The sequence below is a fragment of the Pseudorca crassidens genome, chromosome 16 (genome assembly GCF_039906515.1).
Source record: "Pseudorca crassidens isolate mPseCra1 chromosome 16, mPseCra1.hap1, whole genome shotgun sequence".
In the NCBI taxonomy this organism is placed as follows: Eukaryota; Metazoa; Chordata; class Mammalia; order Artiodactyla; family Delphinidae; genus Pseudorca; species Pseudorca crassidens.
The window spans coordinates 41,956,964-41,979,960 of NC_090311.1; the positions used below are offsets into that span (position 1 = coordinate 41,956,964).

General features: G+C 32.9%; 1 protein-coding gene across 1 annotated transcript in view; it reads right to left on the reverse strand.

Annotated features, from left to right (window-relative positions):
- PCDH15 (protocadherin related 15) overlaps positions 1-22,431 on the reverse strand; it is a 1,039,293-nt gene extending 1,016,862 nt beyond the window's left edge. Inside the window, exon 1 of the mRNA XM_067710150.1 lies at positions 22,314-22,431. The gene's annotated coding sequence lies outside the window, so the exon portion shown is untranslated. The remainder of the gene's footprint in view (positions 1-22,313) is intronic.
- Positions 22,432-22,997: the final 566 nt, after the last annotated feature.

Sequence of the window (22,997 nt, forward strand, 5' to 3'; positions counted from 1 at the left end):
CAGAAAGTTATATAAGCATTTTGAATTAACTGTCTGTTTTATCATAGAAAAAAAATGGTTCAAAAAAAATGGTTCAACAGGAGATTAACTGACAAGAAAACAAAAGAAATCAATGATAAAATACACATTAGAATGCACCAATAAAAGATCTACAGCAAAGATTTGTTTTAGGAAACATGCTTATTGGGCTGTGTATTTACACATATCAATACTCTAAGTTTAGAAAACATGTTCACATAATAAAAATGAATAAAGTCAAGTCATATATTAAAACAACAACACACACACATACACACACACACAGGTACACATACATAAGCTAGGTACTGGGAAAATTATTCTCTTCTCCATGCAGATGTACTCACTGCTAATATATTGACACATGTCTTAATATAGAGAATTAAAAATTTAAAAATAATAACAAAGCATTCTTTGGATATCACATGCTATTAGCAAACATAATCTTACAGTTACACAACCCAAGGAGGATAAACTGTGGTACTAAAGAAAATCTTGCTAAAAAAATTTTTTATATACTATGCAAATGTAAAAATGTGAGATATTCAACCATCTTCAAATATGAAGGATATATATGATATACACTATAGTTAGGACTGCCAGATTTAACAAATAAAACCCTCTAACAATACTATAGATATATGTATACTAAAAATATTTGTTGTTTATCTGAAATTTAAATTCAGCTGGACATCCTTTATTTTATCTGGTGACCCTAACTACAGTACAATGTATGGCAAATTACAATCATGAATAGTTTTCTTTTGTTTTACACTTTGCCTAAAAATCAAATGAAAAGTTTTAGTCAAGATACTAGGAAACACTAAAAAACAAAATTAGGTAGTATTGGAAAGAGGGAAATAAGTATGTTTTATATTACAGTTAACAAAATTTTTAAATGATGGCTTACATATACTGGCAAGCTGTAATACATTTCAATGTTTTTAGTATCTATGAAACTCTTTTAGCCAGTGCTAATGTCATGTGACTCTTTGTTTTTATTTTTGTGTTAAATCTTGGATCTGATTTTAGACATCAACTAGGTTCAACTCATATCAAACTAGGATAACTTGATAGAAATTTCCATCCTGACCGAACACTTCAAGTGACAGGAAAACTCCATCCCATGGAGAAAAGCAGTTGTTTTCTAACAACTCTTATAATTCAAATTTATTTTCTTAATTAAAATCAATCTTTGTGAATTCCACTCTTTTGTTTCAGTTTAGTTCTTTGGCTATATACTAGTTATACTCAACAAATATAGTTTTAAAATTTATTTCTTTTAAATCTCTTGCCTTTTTCTGTCTAGTACTTTAAAAACATAAATTGTAGAATATTAGCAAACTTTCAATATATGTTTAATTTATACATGGAAATACAATGACTATTTCAACCATACAGCTCATATATCTCAAGTCAATGTTGAAAGGTGATATTTTAAGTATTCTCTCAGAAGATAATACACATCTCATTACTATTTCACTAAAAACTTAAGCCATTGGGTGATCTACTGTAAGGGATGAGTAAACTATGCATTTTCATTATATCTCTTAGAAAAATTAAGTCAACTAGTGTTGTGTAAAGTTTTATTATGTGCCCAGTACTGTGCTAACTAAAATGAAGCATTAAAGTAATCCACATGCATAGCCTAGAAATGAGATGTGCATATACTAAAGAAGTGTAAACCATATGATTTTAATTCTAAATTAATAGTATAAATTATTTTGTTTTTGCTATATACTATCAATATGCTAAGTTTTACATGCAATGTAATTCAAATAATAACACTATTAGGCAAATATTTTTAAAATCACTATGCTTGATGAGAAACTAGAGATTAAGAAGTAAGTAACCTGCCCAAAGTTATACAATTGGGATGCAGCGGAGCTGGGAAGTGAAAGTGAATCCTTAGACTACAGACACAGTGCACAACACTAAACCATTAAACTGTAAATCCAAGCCCATGCTGAGATTAAGCCATGGCACAGCCTCTGAGTTTTTAGTCCCCTGCAGCAGGGATTTTGTAGTGAGAAAAGATAATAAATTACAGGATAACTAACAAAAGACACATCTCTTACAGGACTCTGCCAGAAGGTTTCCTTTCTATGATACAAAATCCAGACCACATTTAAGATTCCACTTTGCAGAAGAGATGAGTAGTCTCAAAAAAAGAAATGAAGTATAACAAGATGTGGAAGAGTCACATCCAAAAGTTTTCTGCTAGACATTATCTTGAATAGAAAATAGTGGCTATTGAACTTGTAGTTGGGAGAGAGGCACTCTGTACTTTAAAAACTGACCTCCATTATTTACAGAGAAATGGAGTTCTTGGTAATATGTGTACTTGCAACCCCCTAGATACGTCCTGAGTATTCAACATCACTCTCAAAAGCAGAACAAGGTGATGAAAGCAGAAAAGGAAGTGCCAAGAAAAGAATAGAGGCACTGCCTGGTCATTCATGACAAAGGATTTTACAGAGAGGAAGAACTGGAAGGAAAAAAATCATTACATGATTTTTATGGGTTACACTGATACCACATCTATATATTACTTAACAAACACGTATATAAGATTCACTGTGTACTAAGAATGGCTTACGTAACTAATTTAATCCTCACAAAAATCTGAGGAAGATATTATAATCCTCATTTCCAGATGAGGAAATTGAGATACATAGAGTTTATGTAATTTGTTGAATGCCATATGCCGTTAAGTGGCAGAACCAAGATTCAACTTCAAGAATTCTTAACAGCTACTTTATGCTGCCTTCCTCTATACAGAAAACCTGCCATAAATGGCCATTCATTAATTGTTAAGTAAATCTATGTACGTATTCCTCATTCCTCATATTCCAAATTCATGATTGTCTAAAATACACACAAGTGGAAAATGTTTGTTATGGATATCTGTAGGCATTTGGGGAAAGAGTGTAGATTAAAGAAATTGGACTTGTCTATCATAAGCAGCTGCTACTAACATACAATTAAAAAAAATTCTGAACTGAACAGGTAGTGTCATAGGAAAACAATGAAGAATTTTAATTGTACAGTATGCCTGTACATACATTCACTTGGTGAATTATTATGGTATCATCATGTGATTACAATATATTTCAATCACAGCAGGCATCAACTTTTGAATGATATATCCTCATTACAACACATAAAAATTAGAATACTTCTTACTTATATCCCCTGGTAACATGCATGCAGCTTAACAGAACTATGTCTGCAATATCCATAATATTTGTTTGCTTACTGTGAAAAATTTGTTCATGAGGAAAGTTGCTTTTCCAGCTGATAAAGTGGGAAGCAAGAGAAGAACAAGGCAAATAAGCTTTAAGTGCTGAAAGAAACAGATGATTATTATTATCTTTCTCATTATCAACTTTCTTTAGTTACTCATAACAGTAGATATACAGAAACCCCTTAGGAGCAAATCCTAAGTGAAATGTAAACCAAATAGCAAAGACAATTTATCATTTTCCTCAACTATTCTGAAATGACTTGCCAGGTAAAATTCACATTCCTCAATTTACAACCCCTTGAGCAAAGTGTGCTGTCCTTAATGACAGGCAAAGAACACAGATTCAACACAATTTCCCCTAAATTAATTTACTATATGCCTAATGAATATTTAAGAGCATTTAGATAGAAAATACAATAATAAATAGACACTGTGCTTCATAAACAGCTATTATCTAAATATGATCTACTTTACTCTCTTATTCAACATATATTTTCAAATGAGAAAGTTGCATGCAAAATGACTTCAGTCCCTTCTTAGTCATGGGTTTTAGAGACCCTGAACAACGTTTCTATATTTTTCAAAAAAGTTAATACAATTAAATGGAAGTTTCTTTAGATGTTAAATACGTATTTTAAGAATGTTTAAACATTGAGTGATAAGTGTTTATTCAAAGACATGACTCCTACCTTGTGTTTTTTATTCAATTATTACCATATTCTTGGAACTACAATTTTAAAGGATCTTCCCTTCTGTAAAAGCAGAAGGAAATCATAATCTGGAATAAGGGAGCTGGGACAAAAAAGCATAATTCATGGCAACTCATAAAAAAAGAAACTACCTCCTTTCCCTTGGTGTATTATGTATCTTTTTCCTAGGAACTGAAAGTCTCTTCAGTCTGAGAGTTTTGAAAGTTTTGCTAATCATCACCTCTGTTCAATTTGTTTTCTTAAGTTTTTAATTTATGGCTCAAATATTGGGATTAAAATCATGCTTACATGTCACTCCTTTCATCCACTAAAACACATGAGTGATATTTAATGAATATACATCCTCCACAGCCACACAAAAAAGGCCAACAGGCTACAGCAAATTCTCAGTCTTTGCCATCAGAATTGATATAAAATAAAGGGATTGTGAATTGGTATATTTATCCCTTCCTTAGAAATTTTTAAAATTCTGGATATTAAACTTTAGCTCTTGTTTAAAAAGATAAACTTGATTCCTAGAGTTTCTTTTGTTAAAACAACACAATATACTGTAACACTGAAGTGCATATATATTTTTTATAGTTTTTCTGTTACTTTTCACACTTTATTCCACTTACTAGGACATACAGAACTATTTTACTTTACTAAACGTATTTTCACCATCCTTGGAGTAGATCTACCTTTTTCTTAGAGCAATTTATGTAGTAATTTATATAGTTAGATTTATTAATATTAAATAATGTTTACATTTTTAGTATGAAATATACCATAAAATGGTATACATCTATTTATTTTTACATATTCAATTTATGAATATGAAGTTTCTTACTCAATTGCTTTTACAATCATATAATGTTAGTTTTATCTTCTCTATGTTATACTTTAACATAATTTTGTAGAGCATGGCATTTAATGATGGCATGTTTATAAATCACTTTAAAAGCATAATTAAACATATATATTTTTCTAATTTTTCTTAATAGTTTGCATTATCAATTCAACAACTGTTGTTTTCAATATTTTTTTCTTCATGTTGAAATTCAGGGTTTTTAACTTTTTAATTAAAAAAATATTTCCTTGGATATTCACTTAAAATTATCTGTCTTGACCACAAATATCTTAGCCCTTGACTTTGCATTTCAGTTTTGTTCAGTTATTTTAGTTATTTCTAGACTTTTTATACAAGCCAAGAATTTATTTTCTACTATAGTAAATACTAATAAAAATAAGATTTTTGCAAAACAAACAACCCGATTAAAGATGGGCAGAAGAACTGAATAGACATTTTTCCAAAGAGAAAATGCAGATGGCCAACAGGCACATGAAAAGATACTCACAATCACTAATTTCAGGGAAATGCAAATCAAAATCACAAGGAGATATCACCTCTCACCTATCAGAATGGATATTATCAAAAAGAACACAGATAACAAATACTGGCAAGGCTCTTGAGAAAAGGGAACACTTGTGTTGATGGGAATGTAAACCTACGCAACCACTGTGGAAAATAGCATGGCGGTTTCTCAATAAACTAAAAATATAACTATCATATGTCCCAGCAATTCCACTCGCATGTATATATGGGAAAAAAACAAAAACACTAATTCGAAAAGATATCAATACCTGCACCCTAGTGTTCATAGCAGCATTATTTACAATCGCCAAGACATGGAAATAACCTAATGGTCCATCAACAGATGAATGGATAAAGGAGATACGGTATATAAATACAATGGAATACTACTCAGCCATAAAAATGGATGAAATTTTGCCATTTGCAGCAACATGGATGGACTTGGAGGGCATTATGCTAAGTGCAATAAGCCAGAGAAAGAAAAATACAGTAAGATACCACTGATATGTGGAATCTAAAAAATACAGTAAACTAGTGAATATAAGATAAAAGAAGTAGACTCACAGATATAGAAAACAAACTAGTGGTTACCAGTGGGGAGGAGGGAGCGGGCAGAATACGGGTGAAGAAGTAGGAGGTACAATCTACTGGGTGTAGATAGGCTCAAAGATATATTGTACAACACAGAGAATATAGCCAATATTTTATAATAACTGTATATGGAAAGTAACCTTTAAAATTGTATAAAAATAACACAAAATTAAAAAATAAATGCTACCTGATCAAAAAATTAAGATGTTTTGCATCATAAGTATAAAGTGCACATTTGCTTTTGTTGGAGAATATTTTTAAATGCCTTATTATGAGTATTTACTACGTAGTATCAGTATTAATCTGCTAATTTCCATTAAAAAGGAAAATAGATTGTCTTCAGGCCATCTGGCTGCCTGGGAAAATTTAATTCAAGTTTTAGGCAGGAGGCATTTTTATTTTCCGAAGCTCACAACAAAATGCCCATTGCCTATTAATTTTTTTTTTTTAACATCTTTATTGGGGTATAATTGCTTTGCTTTACAATGGTGTGTTAGTTTCTGCTTTATAACAAAGTGAATCAGCTACACATATACATATATCCCCACATCTCTTCCCTCTTGCGTTTCCCTCCCACCTTCCCTATCCCATCCCTCTAGGTGGTCTCAAAGCACCAAGCTGATCTCCCTGTGCTATGTGGCTGCTTCCCACTAGCTACCTATTTTACATTTGGTAGTGTGTATATGTCCATGCCACTCTCTCACTTCGTCCCAGCTTACCCTTCCCCCTCCCCGTGTCCTCAAGTCCATTCTCTGTGTCTACATCTTCATTCCTGACCTGCCCCTAGGTTCTTTAGAATCATTATTTATTTATTTTTATTTTTTTAGATTCCATATATATATGTTAACATATGGTATTTCTTTTTCTTTTTCTGACTTACTTCACTCTGCATGACAGTCTGTAGGTCCATCCACCTCACTATAAATAACTCAATTTTGTTTCTTTTTATGGCTGAGTAATATTCCATTGTATACATGAGCCACAATCCTCTTTACCCATTCATCTGTCAATGGACACTTAGGTTGCTTCCATTTCCTGGTTATTGTAAATAGAGTTGCAATGAATATTGTGGTACATGACTCTTTTTGAATTATGGTTTTCTCAGGGTGTATGACCAGTAGTGGGATTGCTGGGTCATATGGTAGTTCTATTTTTAGTTTTTTAAGGAAACTCCACACTGTTCTCCATAGTGGCTGTATCAAATTACCTTCCCAAAAACAGTTCAAGAGGGTTCCCTCTTCTCCATACCCTCTCCAATATTTATTGTTTGCAGAATTTTTGATGATGGCCATTCTGACGGGTGTGAGGTGATACCTCATTGTAGTTTTGATGTGCATTTCTCTAATGATTAGTGATGTTGAGCATCCTTGCATGTGTTTGTTGGCAAATTTAAGAAAACTGAAATCATATCAAGTATCTTTTCTGACCACAATGCTATAAGACTAGATATCAATTAAGGAATAAACCTGTAAGAAATACAAACACATGGAGGCTAAACAATACACTACTAAATAACCAAGAGATCAATGAAGAAATCAAAGAGGAATAAAAAATTACCTAGAAACAAATGACAATGAAAACACAATGACCCAAAACCTATGGGATGCAGCAAAAGCAGTTCTAAGAAGGAAGTTTATAGCAATACAATCCTACCTTAAGAAACAAGAAACATCTCAAATAAACAACCTAACCTTACACCTAAAGCAATTAGAGAAAGAAGAACAAAAAAACCCCAAAGTTAGCAGAAGGAGAGAAATCAGAAAGATCAGAGAAGAAATAAATGAAAAAGAAATGAAGGAAACAATAGCAAAAATCAATAAAACTAAAAGCTGGTTCTTTTAGAAGATAAACAAAATTGATAAACCAAGCCAGACTCATCAAGAAAAAAAGGGAGAAGACTCAAATCAATAGAATTAGAAATGAAAAAGGAGAAGTAAAAACTGACACTGCAGAAATACAAAGGACCATGAGAGATTACTACAAGCAACTATATGCCAATAAAATAGACAGCCTGGAAGAAAGGGACCAGTTCTTAGAAAAGCACAACCTTCCGAGACTGAACCAGGAAGAAATAGAAAATATAAACAGACTAATCACAAGCACTGAAATTGAAACTGTGATTAAAAATCTGCCAACAAACAAAAGCCCAGGACCAGATGGCTTCACAGGCGAATTCTATCAAACATTTAGATGAGGGCTAACACCTATCCTTCTCAAACTCTTCCAAAACATAGCAGAGGGAGGAACACTCCCAAACTCATTTTATGAGGCCACCATCACCCTGATACCAAAACCAGACAAAGAGGTCACAAAGAAAGAAAACTACAGGCCAATGTCACTGATGAACATAGACACAAAAATCCTCAACAAAATACTAGCAAACAGAATCGAACACCACATTAAAAGGGTCATACACCATGATCAATTGGGGTTTATCCCAGGATTGCAAGGATTCTTCAATATTCGCAAGTCAATCAATGTGATAAACCATATTAACAAATTGAAGGAGAAAAACCATATGATCATCTCAATAGATGCAGAAAAAGCTTTTGACAAAATTCAACACCCATTTATGATAAAAACCCTCCAGAAAGTAAGCACAGAGGGAACTTACCTCAACAAAATAAAGGCCATATATGACAAACCCACAGCCAACATCATTCTCAATGATGAGAAACTGAAACCATTTCCACTAAGATCAGGAAAAAGACAAGGTTGCCCACTCTCACCACTGTTACTCAACATAGTTTTGGAAGTTTTAGCTACAGCAATCAGAGAAGAAAAAGAAATAAAAGGAATACAAATCAGAAAAGAAGAAGTAAAGCTGTCACTGTTTGCAGATGACATGATACTATACACAGAGAATCCTAAAGATGCTACCAGAAAACTACTAGAGATAATCAATGAATTTGGTAGACTAGCAGGATACAAATTTAATGCACAGAAATCTCTTGCATCCCTATACACTAATGATGAAAAACCTGAAAGTGAAATTGAGGAAACACTCCCATTTACCACTGCAACAAAAAGAATAAAATACCTAGGAATAAACCTACCTGAGGAGGCAAAAGACTTGTACTCATAAAACTATAAAACACTGATGAAAGAAACTAAAGATGATACAAACAGATGGAGAGATATACCATGTTCTTGGATTGGAAGAATCAACATTGTGAAAATGACTCTACTACCCAAAGCAATCTATAGATTCAATGCAATCCCTGTCAAACTACCACTGGCATATTTCACAGAACTAGAACAAAAAATTTCACAATTTGTATGGAAACACAAATGACCCTGAATAGCCAAAGCAATCTTGAGAAAGAAAAAAGGAGCTGGAGCAATCAGGCTCCTGGACTTCAGACTATACTAGAAAGCTACAGTAATCAAGACAGTATGGTACTGGCACAAAACAGAAATATAGATCAATGGAACAGGATAGAAAGCCCAGAGATAAACCCACGCACATATGGTCACCTTATCTTTGATAAAGGGAGAAGGACCATACATTGGAGAAAAGATAGCTTCTTCAATAAGTGGTGCTGTGAAAATTGGACTGCTACACGTAAAAGAATGAAATTAGAACACTCCCTAACACCATACACAAAAATAAACTCAAAATGGATTAAAGACCTAGTTGTAAGGCCAGATACTATAAAACTCTTAGAGGGAAAACATATGCAAAACACTCTATGACATAAATCACAGCAAAATCCTTTTTGACCCACCTCCTAGAAAAATGGAAATAAAAACAAAAATACTCAGATGGGACCTAATGAAACTTAAAAGCTTTTGCAAGCAAAGTAAACATAAACAAGACAAAAAGACGACCCTCAGAATGGGAGAAAATATTTTCAAATGAAGCAACTGAGAAAGGATTAATCTCCAAAATTTACAAGCAGCTCATGCAGCTCAATATCAGAAAAACAAACAACCCAGTCCAAAAATGGGCAGAAGACGTAGTAATATTTTATCTATTATGGATCTACTAAATAGAATAGGGATCTCCTTTTGTTGTATGCTTATCTGCATATGTAACAGGAAATTTAATATTGGATAACATGAAGCAGTTTGTCATTTTTTTTACTGAAATACAATCAACCCATGAAAGAATGATTTTTGTTGAATGGACATTCTCTAAAGGATATAAAAAGAAGAAATCCTAGGAACCCTGGGTGAATGCTGATTTTTAAGAACTGATTGGTAAGTTTTCAGGAAATTTGCACGCTTGTTATTAAAACCTTATTAACTTGGAATCAGCCATGGTGGGACAATTTCACCACCTGCATATCAGTAAATGCCACAAATCAGCCCTGATTAATATGTCCACACAAAAAACAGAGTAAAGGTTTTTGTTGTCAGACAAAAAATTAAACTACAGGGAAACTACAGACATAATTAAACTATATGATAAAGAGAAGTGAGACAAACATGAACATATATTCCACATACAAATTTTTTCTAAAGCCTTCTCAACTATAATGCAATTGTCCAAAGTACAAAAAAAATACTAATTCCCTCCAGAAAAAGAGAACATTCCAGAGTCTTATCCTATTATTAAATCTAACTCCAAGACTAGGATTTCTTTGTGAATTCCTTTTGGTCAAGTATGGATTTAGCTCATTGTGGTTAACTGATCAATTTAATTTACCCCAACAAATTCAATAAGAGATGATGGGGGGAAATGGAAAATGTTAGTACATGCATGTAGTAAAGAACAGAAGTTAAAAGCACATAGAGTAATCTCTAGTCCATAAAACAGACTGATTGCTTTTAAACATAGAAAGCACCTACCCTCTGCCTTCTGCAATGGATTTTGAGTCAATTTCACTGCTCAGGTTTGCTTCCTAGAAAGGTATCTCTTATCAGATATATTCCATGGCCACCCCTCAGTAGTGCATCAGAAAGGATTCTCTTTTATAGGCTGCAGTCCATTATCAATAAAATACTTGCTGCTTGTTTGAATTTGAAAGCCTGGAGATTACCTTGATTGTTGATTAAATACAGGCCTAATTATCAATGTTGGGTTCTCTAAGAGCATGAGTGTCAAACTTCAGTCTGCTCATGGTTGATTAGATGACAGAGAGAGGCATGGTTGGAAAAGAGACTGAAACATTGGTAATAGGCTTATCAGGATACTTATTAGATCATACATGAGAAATTTTTACAATATTTGTGTAAGGCCAGATAAACTATGGATTTATACCACAAATATCCTGAGGTAGAGAGAAAAGTTAATTTTTCACAGTGACATGAAAAAAGAAATTTGCTTTCTGATTACACTTTTCCTAGTCAATTTGTTCAACAGGGACATGGGTTAGAAGGACATTTTGCTATACTGAGGATAGTATTAAGATGTTGCCGTCAGGTATGACTTTTTTCTTCTAAAAATATTCTTTACTGCTGTACATAATTTTTTTAAACAAAAGAAGCTGGGAATTAAACTTTATAAACTATAGGTAAAGTTAAATTTTCAGTCTTTTTCAAATTAATATATCGATAAATGTAAAGCATTTTTAATTGCCTAAGTTTCCTCCTGAAATACCAGTTAAACGTTGGTAATGAGAAATCATCATCAGTCCATAGGTACAGAACTAAATTATTATTTCCTTTCGCATTCCATTGAAGAGAGCTTAGTCATATAGTCATACATATATTCAAAGAATGCCTGGAAATTTTGCAATGTCCCCAGCTATAATTACATTATTAGAGAAGAGGAAAGAATGAATTTTAGAAGATAGACAGAGGTCCCTTTTATGATGATGATTTCCATATTCAAGTGCCTCACAGAAGCAGAATCCTTGACATGAACAGACTATGATTTTCGGTGTGTGAATCAATAAACAAAGACCAGTGACAGCTGACGTTTTGTTGCATACTTAATACTCCAGAGTCCTCATTCAAAATTGTGTGGAGTGAGTGAGACTGAATTTTCCATGAGCCAAGAATGATAGTTAGCTTCACTCAGATTTAAATAATTTGTTTTAAGAAATGAATGTGTTATGCATTGAATACCAGTGCTAATGGACTAAGATTCATGCTACTTCATAGAGTTTATCAGAGAATCTGTAGTTTGCAGAAGTACGTTTATCTCCAGAAAATTTGCTTTGCAAATTTCTTACATATTTAAACATTTGCTTATTAATAGCTTGCATTTATAACTTCTTCACAGGGTCCAATTTCACACAATAAAACATATATTGTTACTTTGAACTGACTCCTACTTAATTCTAAAACAAACATGATTGAAGCATGATAAGTGATTATGACTGGAAACATTGCACATTATTTTTTCAACTCCATTGCTTACAAATCTAGAGATATATTTTCAGACATATCAAGTAACTTTAAAATAAAAAAGAAAATCAATATTGACAACAAAAATATCTCAATGGAATGGATAGAAAGTTGCTCATTTCCCCTCAATTCTACTACAAAAATAATCTGACTCTACCTCAAACAGTGAAAGGTTATGAGGTTAGTGAAAATCCTAAACCATTTTTCACTATCTAATAAATACATGTCTTCCTTTTCCTTCAGCTTTCCAGGTTAATGCTATTGCTTTAAAGTAGAGAATTCTTAAAGTTCTTTCCATCTCTAATTCATACAGTAGTATAGACATTCAGGAGAAATAATTATTTTCATATACGTGTGTGTGTGTGTGCGTGTGTATGTGTGTATCCATAAAATATTCTAAAGATATATCCATAAAAATAAAAAACAAAGGGATGGACCTGAAGGATATTATGCTAAGTGAAATAAGTCAGATGGAGAAAGATGAATACTGTATGATATCATTTATATGTGGAATCTAAAAAATACAACAAACTATATTTTTTGTAATATAACAAAAAAGAAACAGATTCACAGAAATGGAGAACAAACTAGTGGTTACCAAGAGGCGAGGGAAGGGGGAAAGGGCAATAGAGTGGGAGGGGATTAGTAGGTACAAACTATTATGTATAAAATAAGCTACAAGGAAATATTGTACAACACAGGGAATATAGCCAATATTTTATAATAACTATAAATGGAGTATAATCTTAAATTTTGAATCACTGTATTGTATACCTGTAACTTATATAATATTGTACATCAACTGTATTTCAATAAAATTTTTTAAATAAAAAAGCAGATTGTGTGTTTTATAATTATGTTTTTCCCAATTTTACAAAATTACATACTTAATATAAAGAAGGAAAATTCAACCAAAATCAAATAAGCAGGGAAAAAAATAAGCACTTTCATGTCAATTATCAAGACACAGGTACTGTAAACATTTAATGCAGTTCTTTCACACATTATTCTATGCATACAGATGTACATATTTTATTCAACATATTAACTGTACTTCTTCATTAACATTATAGCATACATTTTCTATCATTAAATATTCTAAATAACATTTCCAGTGCCTGCATAACATTACAAGATATTTGCCAAAATTTCTTAATCCCTTAAGGGACCAGCAGAGTGTAGAGAATAAGGACTTTATGGTTTCCTGTCCTGACTCTACCTTCTTGCATACTTAGTTGCCTTGGGCAAGTTAATACAATTTACAGTGGCACAGAAATCACAATAATAATATGGGAACTTAACTTATAGGGGTTTGTGAAGTTTTAATTAGATACTTAGTATATATTAGAACAGAGTCTGGCACATTGTGAACATTTAATAAATGATAGCTGAATGGCATTTGTGAGACTGAGCTAGTATAAAGAGCTAGTTGCCTTATTGCATGTTTGCTAGAACTAAGTCCCACATAACTTGATTCTAAGGTCTTCAAGTCTTGCTTGCAAACAGTTCTAATTCCATGACAATTAGATTTATCTATGGTTCTAAACTTTGAATGGTCAAGTTAATTGCTCTGTGTGAGGTCTAGAATATATTTATATCTATCAATATACCTTCAATTAAATAAGATAACTTTAAAGAGCTTCTGTGTCTTAAAAGCAAAAACAGCTTAACCAAAATGTAATCCTTAACTAAAAAGAGTTCAGTAAGGATTTGATGTCACTCATTTGAAGAAAATACATGCCATTACTGCTCCAAGAAATGTAATTTGAAAAAGAAAACAAACGTCATGTAGAGAATATACAAGTTACTGTCAGAAATTCCCTTCTCTAATTATGAGAGTGCTGTTGCAGGTCTTGGATTCTTTCCTTATTTATTTAAGGTAACCCACTCCATATCATTTTGATCTAACAAAATTTAGTTTGCTTTTCTTATGGTGATTAGATTTAAATATAAATCTAATTTAAATTTAAATGGATTCAATTTTTTTATCCTAAATGGGGTAATAAAATTAATGTAAAACATAGTCTCTTCATTTCTAAAATGATTTCATGAAGCAAAAATCTCCTGCTCCTAATATGCAACATTTGAAAGTTCACTTGATCCACTACAATAAGAAAGTAATTGAGCACTTTGGCAATTTTTTTCTTCACATATATGTGACTCTATAGTCATCTTAGGAAGGTGGTACAGATGAATTAATAGCTATTAAAGCAAACTGCAAGTCTTCTTATTACAAATTAGATAATTTACATCTAGTTTAATGGAGGAAGTATATTTTAACCACACAACTTTTAGATAAAGACAGATTTTCTTATTAACACGAATGAGCAAAATAAACTCCTGTCCTCAATATAGCACAGGTGAATGAAGCAAACTGATTTGAAGGGGAAACTCAGGCTAACAATCAAATGGTACTTCACCATTGTATGAAATCTTCACTTCATTTTATCCTTTGCTATTTTATACTTAACACAATTTGGAGTCCAGGAATATTATCTAAAACTAGTTCTTTTTCAAAATGCTGTTTCACTGTTACCTGTGCTTATGTCCTGCATTTGATAAAGTATGTAAATAGTGATTTAGTATACAATAATACACAAGTATTTTTATTAATAAACTTTATTTTATAACTTTTTTAGATTTATAGAATAATGCAAAGATAGTACAGAGATTTACTGTGTTACCACATACTCTGTTTACCTTTTTTTTTTTTTTTTTGTTGGGGGCGCTCGCGGGCCTCTCACTTTTGTGGCCTGTCCCGTTGCGGAGCACAGGCTCCGGACACACAGGCTCAGCGGCCATGGCTCACGGGCCCAGCTGCTCCGTGGCATGTGGGATCTTCCCGGACCGGGGCATGAACACGTGTCCCCTGCAGCGGCAGGCGGACTCTCAACCACTGTGCCACCAGGGAAGCCCTACCTATTATTGACATCTTAGTCATTTAGGATTGCACATTGTCACAATTAATGAACCAATACTGTACACTATTATTAGTCCATACTTTATGCGTATTTTCTATTCTTCCCCTATTCTTTCCTATTCTTGTCACTCTTCTTTTCCTGGATTATATTTGGGACACTCTACTACATTTAGTCATCACGTCTCCTTAGGCTCCTCTTGCCTGTGATGCACGTTTAGTTTTAAGGCCCCACATTTTACATGTGAGTTCTATGCTAAAAAAAATGAAGGCTTATATTTTCCTTTCTTATGCAAAATAACTGAAAGACATGGAAGAAGGTCCCAAATCCCCAAGCTAATATATTAATACTTCCAACAAGTAAGAAAGAATGATTAGGGTGGCAAAGGCCACTAGCTGTCCCTCATTTACATTCTCTCCCCCCATATAGTAAGAAAACATCTCAAATTTCAGCAGAACACACAGCTACCCAGCTAGGGTCTGTATGTTCCAGCCCCCTTGCAGCCAGGTAAAACAATATGACTAAGTCAGGCCAATGTGATGTGAAAGGAAGTAATGTTGAAGTAACTTCTAGGTCACCTCCTTCAAATTCATGCTTAGGAGTATTCCTTCTCCTTTCCATGGGCTTATGAGCTCACTCACTGCACTCAATACGAATGCCACAAATCTAGGAGATGGAAGAGTCACAGGATGAAAGTGATCTGGATCTCTTAATAACCTCATGAATTAGAGCTTATCCCATCTGCCCTATACTACTGACCACTGGGCCATTGTAAAGGAAAGAAGTAGGGACTTCCCTGGTGGTCCAGTGGTTAAGACGCTGTGATTTCAATGCAGGGGCATGGGTTTGATTCCTGGTCAGAGAACTAAGATCCCACATGTCACGTGGTGCAGCCTAAATAAATTAAATAAATAAATAAATAAATGAAAGAAGTAAACTTTGATATTACTAACACCCTTATAATCTTGAGTCTGTGTTATAATAATAATTTATCATGTACCATAACTGATACAGTATAAAACTAAATGGTTAGAAATTCAAACTTTAAATGCACTAATGAAAAAGATTAAATTTGAAAGTACTAGAATATTGCCAAAGATGGAATACTTAATGTTAAGTTGTATCAATATCACTTATTTTGGAGTGCTCAACTGAAAAGCTTTGAAAAATTAATTTTATGTAGAAATTCATATATCTATTCCTACAAGTGAGGAAGTTTATACTTGAATTATTTGTTATTTTTCTCTTATTGTTAACTATAAACATATAAAATACAGATTTATTTTGAAATGGATTCCAGAAATGCCTTGATTTTTGGAATTAATTTGAAAGTACCTGCCTCTAAGCCATTATTTTACTTAGAGTAAAAGACACTCTTAGAAAAAAAGATCTTAAGAGATACTCTTAGAAGAAAAGACCTTCAAAACTGAAAGAATCTATGCAGTCTGGAATAAAAAATCTCCTGTTACTTCATTAAATATTTACTTTTCACATATATAGCAATAGTTGAAAGTATTCAGCCTTAGAACAATGAGCATAAAAATGGAGGGTATTTTTGTGCATAACTATTTGATAGACTGTGTATTTTGACTGTGTATTGCAGCTGGATCACCCAAAAATTCTTTGTTAGTCTGATATTGGCAACATCCCTGAGGCTACTTAATGGGTTGTGTAACTCAGGTATCAGTTAGGGGGTTCCTACTCCCCGGAGAGCTGGAAAACCCAATTCTATTGTCTGTGCAAAGCCCCATGATCTACTTGTTTCTAGGGACATATAATACTGAGCCTACTCTGCTTCTATGACTTAATCTTCCATCTGCCATGTCACCATACAAGGAATATCAGCCCTTTTTCTAGTTTTCAAAAGCAATCCAATTATATTTTTTGAGTTTTATCACATTCTTAAAGAGTTGTGGGAATTAAAAGTGATCATGTAGTAGACTAAATGGCCTACATCCAGCAACTCCATTCTCCCTTTAAGCTCAAGTGTATGCAGAGTAGCCTAACTTTTACTAGATCCCATATCCAATTCATATTCCCAAATGCACTCAGATTCTCAGAAAAGATTCTTACAGGTAACAGTATCCATTCAACACAGAAAGTATCCAAAGCCAGATACAGTACCCTAACCTCTGCCCTATTTAAATATAATTAGCAGAATTTGCAATCTAAAGGATTCTATTGGTCAGGGCCAGTGACTTAATGAAAAGATAATCAAAAAAGATATGATGGACAAATGAAGTAGCTATAGGATTGTGAGCCAAAATAGAACCAAGTGACTAAGATATGTGGATGAATAAATAATTCCTTATATATTATTATTTTATTTGATGAAAAATAACCCTTTATCTATCCTCAATTCAGTAGCTAAAATCTAGTAAGATGCTTTACAATAGAATATGTTATTTATTTGTTTGCTTATTTGGTCAATACTTAAATGTCATTTTTGAATGTCAAAATATTCAAATACTACGAGTTTCACATGGGTCAATCTAATATGCAGCAAAATCTTTCTCTTCTAATCCATAAATTTATTCTAATGTGTCTAATAATCTATTGGTACACTGCAAAGATTCAGTACCAAAGTTCAGGGGAAAAGTGGAAATGAATGCATAAAGAGAAGGTAAAAGTCAGGTTGATAATGAAAAAGAATTGGTTGTGTACAAAGAGGCATGGTACAGACCAAATACATATTGTAGTAAATCTGCTGCTAGAATATAACAGAGAGTAGATATTCTGAATAGCTGTCAAAATAGAATTATGGAAAAGGAAAATGCAGGTTCTCTTCATTTAATGAAAAATCATCATTGTTATTGTGGTGAATCTGCAGAGAATCTAGCCTTCTATGGTAGTCAATAGAAAAAGCAGCTAAGTCCTACAAATCTTTAACAGTATCTGTAGTACTTTTTTTAAACAGGCAAAAGCTATTAGCCTCAATTTGTCAACCAAAATGCCCAATGTTTTGCTCTAAAGGACAAAAGAAAACAAGGGTCCTTGAAGTTATAGACCAATTACTGTGGCATAGAGGTACTATTTTCTGGGCTCCAAAAAAGCAAAGTCCTCTCATTTCCTAGGAGGTGTGAATAGCTTGTCCAGTTTCATTCTGGCAGTGTCCTCATTTGAAGCTCAATGTCCTGAGGGAAACAGAATGTTTTTCTCACCATTCAGACTCAAGAATCAGTCTGGCACAAACATCAGTACCTGACACCAGAAAGAGCTTCTAAGGAGGTAAAGGAGCTAATCTGTAAAGGCTGTGAGGCAATAGAACCTAACAAACATGGAAAAACTAAATGAATAGGGCATCAAAAGCTGAAGAAGCATTAAAATACCATAATAGGATGCCATAAATGGGTTGCTCTACAGGGTCAACTTTGATTTTTTGTCTCATCTGGTAGGATAAGTGTTCAGCTGAATCTATGTCTAAGAAGGAACAGAAAAATCACTTTGCAGCAGATTTCCCCAGTGTTTGTTAATGCTGAAAAAAAAGTGCTTTGAGTAGTTTCCTTCAATTATGCAAATATAGGCCTTGTGAAGTCCAGTTTCCTGCAAGAAGTTTGTATAAGAAATTCTGATGTTCAAGTGGCTTTTCCCAAAAGGAGATGGTTAATAGGTAAAGCTGAGTAAGGACAGAAGTACAGACATGATGAGGATTACTGAGTGTAAAAGTATAATTGGGTAAATTGACTAGGCTGGATTTCAGTATTAAAATAAACATACAATTGAGAGTTGAAGGTCATTATGTAGGACTGAGTATTGGAGAGAATGAAAATAAATACTGTTTGAATTGATAAGATCAGTTTATGGATGTATGATCTTCAGGAACATTGAAATCAATAAAGTCAATGATAGGAAAAAATGGTGAAAATAAAGGGAGAGTGTCATGTGTTAAAATTATCCATGAACAAGTAGAATCACAAAAGTTAGGTGGATGATAACAATAGGATACTGGTTGGTAGCTGAACAATTCCTAAATGCATGCAAAGAGAAACTATAATTTTTGAAAAAGAATAGGTGAGAAATACACATGCATACAAAATAAAAGATGCTTAGACCTTGGTAGAGTACCTTAACTTCCAGAAAATTATAAGAAAATATCTAGAAAAGCACATAAACTTAAATATTCATCAAAAATGAACTAATGAAATAAACTGATAAAATCATATAATCATATGATTTTTTACCATTTTTTAAAAAATCACATTTTTCTATACTATTCTACAAAAGAAGAAAATGCTAATGCATGAAATGTGGGAAAAGGCGGGATATCTACGGGCACAAACAATAAGTTTCATTTTTTAAAAATATATTTAAATTAAAATATAAAATTAAATATACTTTATCTTTGGTTAAAATAGAAAATTTTTCCTGCCTTATATTTCATATTATTCAAATTATAAGCATGCATTTTATTTATAATAATAGGAATTAATATATATTCCTTTTTCTCAACATTTCTTTTTTTTTTTAGGGATCTTTCTCTCTCCTGAATATGAATTTTAGAATCTGGTAACTTTAGTACAGAAAATACTACACAGTGAGAAAAAGTAGTTTTAACTAAGGCTCAAAATTGTTCTTATAAAAAAATGTTTCCCCATCAACTGAACAGAGTATCGTAAGTATATATATTTGACTGCATTTTATATTGTTATAATGAAAAGAAGAGACTGTACGTGGATAACTTTAAAGCCCCCTGCCCTAGAACCTGAGGTAAATGCTGAACGGCTAATGTTTTATTTTGGGGAATAGGATTCTGAGAGATGGAGTGTAGGGTGGAGAGCTAAGCAGAGAAGGAGGAGAGCCAATCAAAGGTGCATTACTGAGTGGGACATCAATAGGAATGCCTGCTGGATCAACCCCTTAGAACACACACAGAGCCAGAAATATGTTTCAGAACCTTCTTTCCGGGGAAATTAAGGGAGGAACAGTTATCAACTCTTGATCTTCATTGGTCAAAATTTCATTCAACAGTTTATTAACACTTCTGACCTCTAGGTATGTACTTGGCATCCCAAAATGTGAGTTTCCTTTTGGCATCAACAGAGAAGCCCTGGACAAGAAGAAAGGCATGGAGCCTGGAGCCGACTGGAGACTGCAGAACATGTAACCATAGCAGTGTCTAGGATAAGAGATGATCTTTGTACCTTTTACATAAATTGGTCATGGTTGGCTTTTTTTTATCCCTGATGATACTGATACAAATCATAACTGGGGACTATTATTAGCCACCATTTCCAAAGATGAATTCAAATATGCAAATGACACAAATATTAAAATAGACGTTTAAATAAAATGTGTTCTATTTGAAATGGCTACTTTATATTCGGCCCTTTTCTCACAGGAGCAGTTTTAATAAAGGCACAGGATTACAAGTATTACAGTGTCTCTCCTGGTCACAGGTTACTTGGTATTCTGGATCCTACTAAGCTAGGATGGATATGATAGCCATTCAGAGGTTATATGAAGACAGAGTCTTAATGATCTACAATGTAAAGATCTACAAAGTAAAATAATTTATTATTTTGAACTGTGTTAAAGTGCACATATTTTATGTATTAAAATTGTTATTATTTAATAAAACAGAGCTAAACTAATACCGCTTAAAATAACATTGTGACTTGTAATAAGGACTTTTGACACTGATCATTTTCTCTGTCAACTCTGATCCTTTCCTTATTTTGTCTAAAATTTCAAAAGACATAGGTTCTTTTCATCAGATCATCACCTTCTTTTCTGTCAGCAGCTTCCCTAACATTTAGGGCAAAAATGTGTAAGAAATAATAACTAAGTTCCTAGACCTAAAATACTATTAGAGATAAAAGTCTAAAGAATTAAGAGAAATTTTCAGTTTATTTGGCTGGTGGGAAGTTTTCAGTTGGCTGGTGGGAAGCAGCAGCATAGCACAGGGAGATCAACTCTGTGCTTTGTGATGACCTAGAGGGGTAGGATAGGGAGGATGGGAGGGAGGGGATATGGGGACATGTGTATGCATATGGCTAATTCGCTCTGTTGTCCCACAGAAACTAACACAGGATTGTGAAGCAATTATGCTCCAATAAAAATCTATTAAAAATAAAAAAATAAATATGAATTTAATTAGGAAAAAAAATTTAACCTTTCAGGTCTACAATTAAAAGTAAATTACAACCCTTAAATTTGGTTAGCATATAAAGTTTCACTATTGAAAATGCTTTCCAGCATCTTATTGGAAAATCCATTTCAGAAAATTGTCTGAAGGGCAGAGAAATAATATCCCCTCTTAAGATTTCACTTTAGCCTTTATTTTTCTTAAGCAAATCTTCAAAAGTCATATAATATACACAAAACATGAACTAATCTTTATAAAGCAGCCTCTTTCAATAAGTTTCTACTGAGACATACACAATGGGTTCTCAAAAAGAATTCTTGAAAAGTTCAAGTGAAGTTAATGACAGAATTTTAAGATAAGTTATGATTAAATTTTAGAAACTAAATAAGCATAAAACTTAGGGAAATGTGTCTGTTATCATCAAATCAATATGAGCTTTATTATCTCTTGATAGGAATACAGGGTTCACTTTAGTTTTTGACCTTAATTCTCTCAGACTAGAAATAATAGATACAAATATAAAACATGATGCTTAAAAAATAGGCAATATTGCTTAAACATATTTCAGTGTATTTAGTTAGTTTATACTAATTTAAATGGCAGAAAAACTCATGATCATTTGAAAGTATTAAAATGGAGCAGCCTCTCAAGAGTATTTCTTAATTGATTGAAACTAAATGTAAATAAATTCAAAAACACTAAAAACAATTCTAGTACTTAGTCAATACTTTTCATATAAAAAATTAATTTATCTGTACTCAATGAAAGTCTTAAAATCCTGGTTAAAGACACGGTATAACACATCAACAGGTACACACTTATATTAATTCTCAAGTTAAGTGTCAGAAGCTACAAAGTACAGCTATAAAGTAAAATCATTTTATGAATACTTGCTGATAAGAAAAACATTATTAGGCAATAAAAACTCAATACCCTCTGTAATAGTTAGAAATCTATATTGAAGGTGACAGAAAGAAACAATTCAAATTGGTTTGGACAGTCACTTATAGTTTCACATAATTAAAGGTTCCAGATACAAGTTATCAGATTACTATTTATCAAGTAGTTTCAAGTTGTGACCCAGGCAAAGTACCTTTCTCTTTTTTTTTCAGATCTGCTTCTGTAGTATTAACATCCAAAAAGGACTCTGACAGTTCCTTGAGCTACTTTTACATTCTGTTCTAGATTCAAAGCCCCAGAATTGAGTCCAGTTGGTTCTGACTGACCTGAAAGGCCTCATGTTCTCATTCTTGAATCATGGCCAAGAGAATGTTAGGCACATATTGAATTACTCTGAGTGGTTAAACTACTCAGAGCCCACACAAAACATTGGGAGCATTCTCACCCAGGGTACATGCTGGAAAAACTGAGTTCAATTTGGGCAGGGCAGGGGAGAGGGAAAGAGAAAAGGAGCTGAATGGATGCTGGAGAGGCTATAGATATTTACTAAAACCTGCCAATCCACAGGCATTTAGAACAAAAAAGAAAGTATTTTAATGACAAAAAAGTTTTAGTTACTGGAACTTTACACAATTTTACACAATTTAAAGGCAATTCTACACAAACTAAAAGGCCTGCTAAAACAAAATTTCTGAAAGTTCAAGAAAGTTAAAATTTCTGAAAGTTAAAATACTATTAACCTTACCTCTAATTTTTAAGTTGTTTGCTTTTTGGCAACAGCAAAGTCAAGATAAACAGTAGTTGAAAACTTAATCATTTAAATCTCAAAATATAGATGTAAAAGTGTTCCCAAAGAAATATACTGCTCCTTATTTTA